The sequence below is a fragment of the Pecten maximus genome, chromosome 15 (genome assembly GCF_902652985.1).
Source record: "Pecten maximus chromosome 15, xPecMax1.1, whole genome shotgun sequence".
Classification (NCBI taxonomy): domain Eukaryota; kingdom Metazoa; phylum Mollusca; class Bivalvia; order Pectinida; family Pectinidae; genus Pecten; species Pecten maximus.
The window spans coordinates 15,549,539-15,559,579 of record NC_047029.1 but is presented as its reverse complement, the minus strand read 5'-3'; positions in this window follow the sequence as shown (position 1 = coordinate 15,559,579).

The following is a 10,041-nucleotide window of genomic DNA, read 5'->3' as shown; positions in this document are numbered from 1 at the left end:
GCCCTAGTATAACCAACTGATTATCAGTGAGAAGGGTATCTCGGTACAGTTTTACCATTATAGTAACACAAAGATGTACCATCCCAGCGAAGATAGCTATATTATTTCGTCATATAGTGCAAGGTCATAACCTTTTATAAGCTAGTGATGCCTGAATTTGCCGTATATGTCCTACCACGTTACCTAGAAATGTGCTGTGGGGCTCAATTTTACCAAGAGATGTCCTAATTCGCATTGAAGGAACTTCCGTTGCCCAACCTGTCACTACACCATGCTATCACAATAGAATATAAAAAGTTGTATAATTATTATTTTCTCGTTTTTTTTTGTTTGTTTTTTTTTCGTAAAATCAATTCTAGTGATTTTGTAGTATATGAAAAATACTAAACATATATCAAAAGCCTATATAATTACTCTTGTAGGACAAGATATAAAATAAGTACACTTTTACGTAACAAAGGTATATCGCATTACGTTGAGTTAGAGACATATATCGGTGCACTTATATTAACCTAATTTCTTTTGTAACTCTAACATGTCTGCCCCAAGTGTATAAATAAGATTATTAAAAAAAATGTGACCATTGGCACTCAAATAATTTTCATGATGAGATAATTTTAATCTGATGAACTCTGCTCACATCAGGATTAAAACGACAGGAAAGTCGGCGATTGCCAAGTCAACCCTACACATTACAGATAATAACTCTCCGCTACTGTATAACTAGAAACATTCGCTATGTATAATCGTAAGATTGTGTTTGATACATCATGGCGTATGTGTCTCAGTAATATTATTGTTGTATATATTATTGTTACATAAATGTTGTATATATTATTGTTACATAAATGTTGTATATATTATTGTTACGTAAATGTTGTATATATTATTGTTACATAAATGTTGTATGCATTATGTTACATAAATGTTATATATCTCATTGTTACATACGTGTTGTATTTATTATTGTTACATAAATGTTGTGTATATTATTGTTTCATAAATGTTGTATATATTATTGTTACATAAATGTTGTATATATTATTGTTACATAAATGTTGTGTATAGTATTGTTTCATAAATGTTGTATATATTATTGTAACATTAATGTTGTATATATTATTGTTACGTAAATGTTGTATATATTATTGTTATAGTATTGTTGTATATATTTTTGTTACATAAATGTTGTATATATTATTGTTACATAAGTGTTGCATATATCATTGTTACATAAATGTTGTATATATTATTGTTACATAAGTGTTGCATATATTATTGTTACATAAATGTTGTATATATTATTGTTACATGAATGTTGTATATAGTATTGTTATATAAGTGTTGTATGTGATATTGTTATATAAGTGTAGTATCCATCATTGCTATATCATTTTTGTATGTATTATTGTTATGTAAGTGTTGTGTATATTATTGTTACAAAATTGTATTTTTATATCATTGTTGTATGTAATATTTTATATAAGTAGTTTGTATTTGTAATATCATTATTGTATGTATTGTTGCCATATCATTGTTGCATGGTTCAACAGCTAAATACTTTGAATGAACCTACAGTTGGGAGCAAACTAAACTTGGTAGTCTAGTGCACTTCAGTGCACTACAAAAGTTAACTCCAGTTAACATCGTAGTGCATCTGAGTTAACATCGTAGTGCACTTGAGTTCACATCGTAGTGCACTGGAGTTAACATCGTAGTGCACTAGAGTTAACACTGGAGTGCACTGGAGTGAACATCGTAGTGCACTTGAGTCAATACATACAAAGTATTTGATATACAATGCATAATCTCTTGAACATATAAATGTTTCATTAAAACAAATTTTTCAAAAATATATATACAGGGACTAGTCCATGTATATTGTGTGTGTTCATGATGGTGTGTACATTTTACTTTTATTTCAGATATGTTTATTACATGTATATAAGTATAATACATGTCACGTATTGGTAAATAGAATATACACAAAAACTGACAAAATACATGTATTATATTACATTAATTCAACCCATTAATTTCACCCATTACATCCACCCATTACATCCATGCATTTACACTAAATTAAGATTAATTATAATTAAGGAAGCATGGAAAATACCAGTTTTAAAATTAAAATTAAATCGATCAACATCAAGCAATATTGATTCTGCCTTCATTGAAACATATAATGTACATGCAACATAAATGTTATAGTTTGTATACCGTCAGGTATATAGTCTTTCCAGACCAGGTAAATCGCAAAAAATGGGATTATGATTGTTATTTTGTTGAAAGGTGTGAAAACACAGCCGAGGAATCTGGCACAAGGAGTCCAGCTGTTCTGGGCATGGCCAAAGGACATTAAGCTTAATTATGGGTTTACCTGTACATGTACTTTACTAGTCATGCATGGCTACCCCTCCCCTAAACACTCATGTAATTATATATAATCAGTCCCCAATCTAATTGTTATCGTATGTACCTAATAAGTGTATGAATGAGTTTCCCCGTTAAAATTATTCATTATTATTGAGAAATAAAAATTCTGGTTTGCAAGTTTATATTATTTTATAATAAGACTTTCGAGATAATATTATAAAGGTTTTTAAAATCCAAACAAAAACTTGTGAGTTTCCCTTTCGTTTTGATAAGTGTCACCAAGCTGTGTCTATTAGAGTATGGGTCAAATCAAAGTGTCAAAAATTATAGTTAGAGTCATGCTAGACCAAATGTCTGCATCGACTAGATCTTTCAACTTCATGATCATATATAGTACCAACTTCCCCAAGTCTGCATGCGCTTGAATCTATAGATAGATGACAGTTTTCATTTGCGCAATACATGCACATATGGCTCCTAATATAAGAAGACTTACATCTTACTTAAGACAAAGGATTGCAACATTACATGATAAAGGATTAAGCCATGCTGGGATTGTCAGAGAGCTGTTACATAATGACAATATTTCAGTCAGCTACAACACTGTGTAAAAGCAAGTAAAACTGTACAAATCTACTGGTGTCCTCGAGAAACCCTGCCAGAAAAAGATGTTACCCAGAAAGTTATCAGCTGACCATATGGTTATATTGACATGTCCCTGAAAGAGAATAACGAGTTGACAGGTGCAGATTTGGTCAAGAAACTCCATTCGGTTTTTGGTATACCTGTTTCGAAGTGGACTGTGCTAAGACCTCGTAAACATTTAGGATGGAAATCGAAGTCCACACAGTACTGCCAAACTATTAGAAAACCTAATAAAGTGAAAAGACTTGATTAAGATGCGCGCAAACAAAAGAACAGTTTGAAAATGTGATATTCACGGATGAATCTACCATCAATATACAAACAACCACCAGAAAAAAAGTCTGTACAAGGAAGATACACAGCCCGTCTTGGAAGGGAAACCAAAACATCCTTATCAAGTTCATGTCTGGGCGGGAATCTCAAGGAAAGGAGCAACATACATACATATTTTCACGGGCCGAATGGATAGAGATACTTTCCTCAAAACTTGTCCCATCCATCAACACCCATTTTCCTTCTGGACACCGCCTGATGCAGGACAATGATTCCAAACATGTGAGCAAATCGACTTTTGCATTCATGGCAGAAAACAACATAAACCACTGGCCAACCCCTCCTGAATCACCAGATATGAACTCCATCGAAATTATATGGGCCGCCCTTAAGCACCACATTAGGAGTACACCAAACCACGCAACAATCAGGCATTTTAAAATGGTATTTGTGAATTCTGGACAACAGTGACTACTGAACTATGTAACAAGTACATTGGTCATCTTTGAAAAGTTATTCCTGGCGTAATTCGTTCTAAGAGAGGTCCATCTGGATATTGATACATTGTGAACACACAGGAAATATTATGTTGAACAACATTGTTTCATGTTTGCTGAAATATTATACCATTGCGGTGCATCAAACTTATTCACTGTGCATGTCAAATCACAAATCAGTTTTAATTATCTTTTAAAAAATATGTTGATATTATTATCAAAGTATATGAATCCATAAGTTTATATACTTACAAATCATAGATTGTTGTCTGGCAGTCATTATATTTCAGGAAAAAATGGTCAACACTCATTGACAAAACGTCCAGAAAAGACCGACACAGGTACAACCGAGAAGTCACGGGGAGATTAACTTGTTCCTTCACTGAATTTTCAGTTCCATTATTTAAATGACAATCAAAATGCAGTATTGCTAATTAGTATATGGTGGAATCTAAAAATGGTTTCTCATTTTATAACAAACATAGCTTTCAATGGAGATTACTTATATATATTTAATTAGGTACTCCTTAATCAATTAATAATTTATATTTCATAAATATAACTATAATTATAACATTGTATGTGAAGCCTTACGGAAAAAAAATTGTTTGTTTATCTAATATCAAACAAGTAATTAATGGCTTTCAATGGAGATTACTTAATATGTATACATAATTATAGGTATACTCCCTCATCAATTAATCATTTATATATCATGAATATAACTATAAGTATAACATTGTATGTGAAGCTTTCAGGAAAAGACATAATTTGTTTGCTTATTCAATATAAGATAAATAATTAACATAAGTTGAGGGGAAGCTACATACTTTTACACACAATGAATTATATAGTGCCACTAAATCCTAATAAAATCTTAACTGCAAGAGACTGATACCTGTCCAGTGTCCTTGGGGCCCCTAGACCACTGTCATTCATACCTGTTACATATTAATTACCCTGTGTGGTGTGGGTCACACCTGATCAGGCCGGTTTCCCCAGGTAGCTCCAAGGGGGTTCATTTATAGCAGGCATTAAACCGATACCTTATCTAACTATAGGTATCCTCTCATAATATGTAAGTTAATAATTTACAAGATGAATGTACCTGTAGTCAGGTTTCATTACTACATCATTTAAAAACATGGAATAAATATAAAATCAAACCACTAGAATCTCTGAAGATAGAACTTAAATATTTCATATTGTTTTAGCATAGTAATAAAAATACACATTTCCTGCATCTGGCATGGATTGAATTCCTCTGGCCTTTATACGTTAAGACTGACATTTTGACAGAATATATTATATTATATTATATTATATTTAAGTCCAAATAAGAAATCTCTCTGTCAGCAAGTCTAAATTAGTACTGAGTCAGAAAGTTTAATCGTAGTGCACTGGAGTTAACATTGTAGTGCACTGGAGTTAACATCGTAGTGAACTCAAGTACACTACGATGTTTAGTATAGTGCACTACGTTGTTCACTACGTGTGCACTACGAAGTGCACTTGGTGCCAAGTTTAGTTTGCTTCCAACTGTAACTACTAAGCAAAACGCACACTTAAATTTCATCTGAACCAGTACATTTTTTACGTACCTTGTTTTACTGCTGTCCAGTTATGCTTCATTAAATCCAGTTATGCTTCATTAAATCAAGTCATGCGTAATTAAATCCTGGATCCACATGTTCTCCATGTTGTGATTGCTATAAACCTGACAAGTCTTATTAATAGACCCTCCAATGTGACGACTTTAAATGCACTGAACTACAACCTACTTTCAGAGGCTACTAATACGGATTGGTTTTGTTGCAAAATGTCTCCTGAATTTGACTGGCTTTTCTCGATACTTTGAATTCGTCATTAGATACATGATACATCTTCATGATGTCCTTGAAAGGAACTCTTCGACGGCGGAAGTGGGAATGAAACATAAATAGTAGTTTCTTTGGCGAGGGAAAGAATATTTTCCCAAAACTAAAGGAGACGGGGCAGAGGGGGAAAATAATGTTATCATATTGAAACAAAACTTGGCAAATGTTCAAAACTTACAATGGAGAAATATAATTCCAACTTATCCCATGAAGAAAACAATAGCAAATAAACAGTTTGCGTTAACATTAACAAGCATACCTGTATATAAAATACTTAAGGATTAACATCAATTATTTTGTCTGTTATACAGTCATAACAGAAAAAAACTGGAGTGTACTCTAAATAAACCGCGAAGCGGTTTATGAAGAGAGTACACTCCAGTTTTTTATGTTGTGAATGTATAACAGAAAACATAATTAATGTTAATTCTTACAATTTAATTTCGTCTTATACACACCAAGATATTTCACTTTCTTTGGCGAACTCTTTTCTGTGATAAATTATTACGCAACGTCATCAGCCAATCAAAAATGACGTGACATTTCGCAACGTCAAAAATTTTGTTATGGAGGTATAACAAAATTGTTTCAGCCAATGAAAATGCGTGTTTCATACAAAATTAAATTATATTGTACTTAACATAATACAGTCAAATAACAAATCTACAAGGGATGTCCAGTCTAATAAATAATTGATGGTCAATCAATTAACACACCCTCTAACATGATGGGACGTTGTATACTGTAACAAAGTACTGTTCTCAATCTTCATCTACATTGTGGTATTACAAAGTATTATAGGTGATAACAATACAGGTGGATTCTCTGTTTTCCTACCAGTCATCATTCGAACTTTTTTTACGGCTAGGAGTTAGTTTCCCCCTTTGGGCTGGGCTGTTTCTTTAGTGTAGTAGGAAGGACCGTTCTGTGCAGGGGTGGAGTAATAGACAACAATGTACCATATGGTAATCATAAATACGTAACACTAATTTGCATGTATGTAAAATCATGGTAGAATCACAAGACTATTACCTGCATATATCTGCATCCTCCCATGCCTGCTTACCATCATCTAGATAAAACACGACATCATCACAGGTACACATTATATAATAATCCCCCCCCCCCCCCCCCCAAAAAAAAACAAACAAACAAACAAACAAACAAAAACACTGATTCAAACCTCAGACGTCTACATAGTTAATATCTCATTAGTATAAACCTTTGGTAATGATAATCGTAATATATACATTTCTATTAGGCCGGTCACCAAATTTACTTACAACAGTACATAGTACATTAGACATTCTAATTGTGTGATTAGCATTGAACCCCATATCATCGCCAATTCGGGAAACATGGACTACTACACCGTGAACCAAGATACGGTTATCTAATTCACGATTGATTTTTGTTTTCTTTTCACGTGGGGCTATAATGTATGAGAGTTATAAAACGCGAGTAAAAACTCAGTGAAACCCTTTAATGTAAATGCGATTGAAGAATTGAACAAGATCCGAAATATCCTGGATACATAACATCCCGTGTGACATCCTTCCAAGTACAGTATAATCTTGATATATTTACATTTGCTCCGCATTTCCCCATTGACATAATGCTAAGAGGCAGTTGCCACCATACGCCTATAACACCCAGTGCCTCAGGCCATAACACCCAGTGGGTCATGTGACATTAAAAAGGCGGGAGTTTTTTTTGTTGGTTTGGTTTTTTCAAAGTTGGGGAAAATGGTAAGACAATGTAAATATAAGTATTGAACAGTGGTTTTAATGTTGCTATAGTCGAAATGGCAGCAATATGTATGGTTGGCAAATGTAGCATGGAACCCTAACGGGTTCCCGTGCCATTTGCCCACCATGCATCTTGCTGCCATAGCAGTCTATAACCGTTAAGTATTCCCTGCTATCACACAGTTTCTTGATGAAACTGTTCAGGAAATTAGTCTAACATAATTAGGAGAAGCTAGTCCGTAGTCGAGCCGGCTCGGATCAGCCATGCGTCAAGTCTCGGTCCCATCGGTTATTTAAGCAATGACACGATTAATTAATAATGTTTGTGGTGAGATTTAAAGGTCATCACTTCAAAAAAAAATACTTATAACAATTGACAATGATTTACTCACATGAAAATGATGTGAATGTGGAAACATCACACTAACAAAACATTTGTACCGACCGCCATCTTTGATTAGGTAATAGCAAAAGAAAAGTCCTGAAGCCGCTATAAAAATTCGAGATTATTTTTTTGTATCATGTTGTTTGATTAACAAATAAATTAGGTAGATAGATATATAAAAGAGAAAGAAAAATACATTGAGAAATTCAATTAGATAAAATGATTGAAAATAGTTGATTAGACCAAAATCAAAAATAATAATAAAAAAAATTAATAAATGCAAAAAAATCATTAATATTTAATATGTAGCATAGATACAAGTTTATGTAACTGCTTTGAGCCATTTCTAAACGAACATTAATGTTCGGTTATTGCAATCAAGAACAGGACTGAGAAATATGACCATATTTGGTAACCACATTCACCAATACGCCATCTACTGTCTGTTTCAAAGAAATATGGCTGCCCCCATTGCCTTACGCTTCAAATAATTTTCTTGCAAAAACATCTTCGTTTTATATAGTAGTTTTACCGAAAATGTTGAAATGTATTCAGTAGATGTTTTCAAGATGCATACGATTTGAGAAATGCATAACGCTAGCGAAATGTGAAGACGAAAAATGAACCAGAACTTTGCGAATAACTCCAGGTCAATATATTTATGTAAACAACTATTGCGCAGGCGCATTCGTCTCCGGATGTTTAGAAAGTTTTGCTCTTCCGTGTTCATTCCAGAACGGCTGACATTATGTAGCATAGCCTAGGTCTGCAAATATGTCCGCGATTTACTTAAATGTGTAATACATGTATATATATTCTAGAATGTTACATCATTATCAACTAGGTGTGTATTTCTATAATTTAGAGAAAGAAATATATCAATAACGGCATACGAGACGATACATTGTATCATACTATAGGTTACTCTACGTGTTTGCGAGATAGAACTGTACATATGTATAGCTTACAATTAGGTGGCATTTGTGGTCAGGGTATCTGGTCATAGCGTTAACGTTGTCAACGATTTCCATATACCATTTTCCTTTGACGAAAATGACCAATAAATCAAATGCAAATGATAATATCTTGTTGTTATGTGCACGGGATTGCTTGTTGTAGGCGATACTTGGAACGTATTTTACTGTTGTAAGGGAGGTAACTGCAAGATTACGGAAATTAAAAGTTAAACCAATTTGATTGGTCGATTCTTCCATGACTTTGGCATGGGGTTTACAATCGAAGTGACAGATCAACAATAACATTTCTGGATACGTGTGGTTGGCAGTTGTTGTCATGTTTAAAATGAACAATTATATAGCTTGTTTTTATTTCGGCAAAGACGAGAATATTTACTGAAACGGACCACAGGTGAAGCGGACTTGGAAATACCGAAACGAAGAAAAATGGGGCTTAATTATAATATAAATTGGCATTATTTTCAGAGAATTGACCCAAATATATGTTCTTCAATGCCTTATTGTATCATATGTAAAATATTAGAGGTTTTTTTGACTGAATTTTAAATCAATTTTTGCGCGGCCCGATTTTCGTTAGAGTTGACTTAACGAAATGGCCGATAGTGGACCCAAAATCGATATTTTTACGAGAGAATGGACCCAATATAGTACTTTTTGGTGTGTGTATAGAGACCATATGAATTTTTTTTCATTTACCTGGAAGTATTTTGAAATAATTTGCAAAATACCGAATTCACGACCAAATGTTCGATTGTGACGAACTCTGAGACGGTGTTAAGTTCATGTTAAGTCAATTTGATTAAAATCAGCTGTTACATGGCTACGTTTACTATGCACTACGTCTACGTATTTTTTTTTCAAAGCCGGAAAAGGGAAGTCCGGATTATCTAAAAACAAATGCAAAAATACTTGTGATATTCACTGAATTTGCAATTCAGCCTTTAATTGTTATTTGTAGTTTTATAACTTCTGATATATTGTATATTGATTCTCTTTATAATATTACTGTGGAACTTGTGTTATTTTTCAAACAAATTCATTTTAATAATTTGTTAATTTAGAATTTTCATCAAGTCATGATCAAGACTTGAAATTCTCACTACACCATACTTCAAGCACGGAGTAATCAATGAATTGACAAAGTGAAAATTGAAGTCAAGTAAATGAGTTAATATTTACCTTAAATATTTTTTCAATATGCAACAAATGTTCAGATGGCTATTTGTGCCATGCTGTTACAAGATTTCAGTTACAATTCTA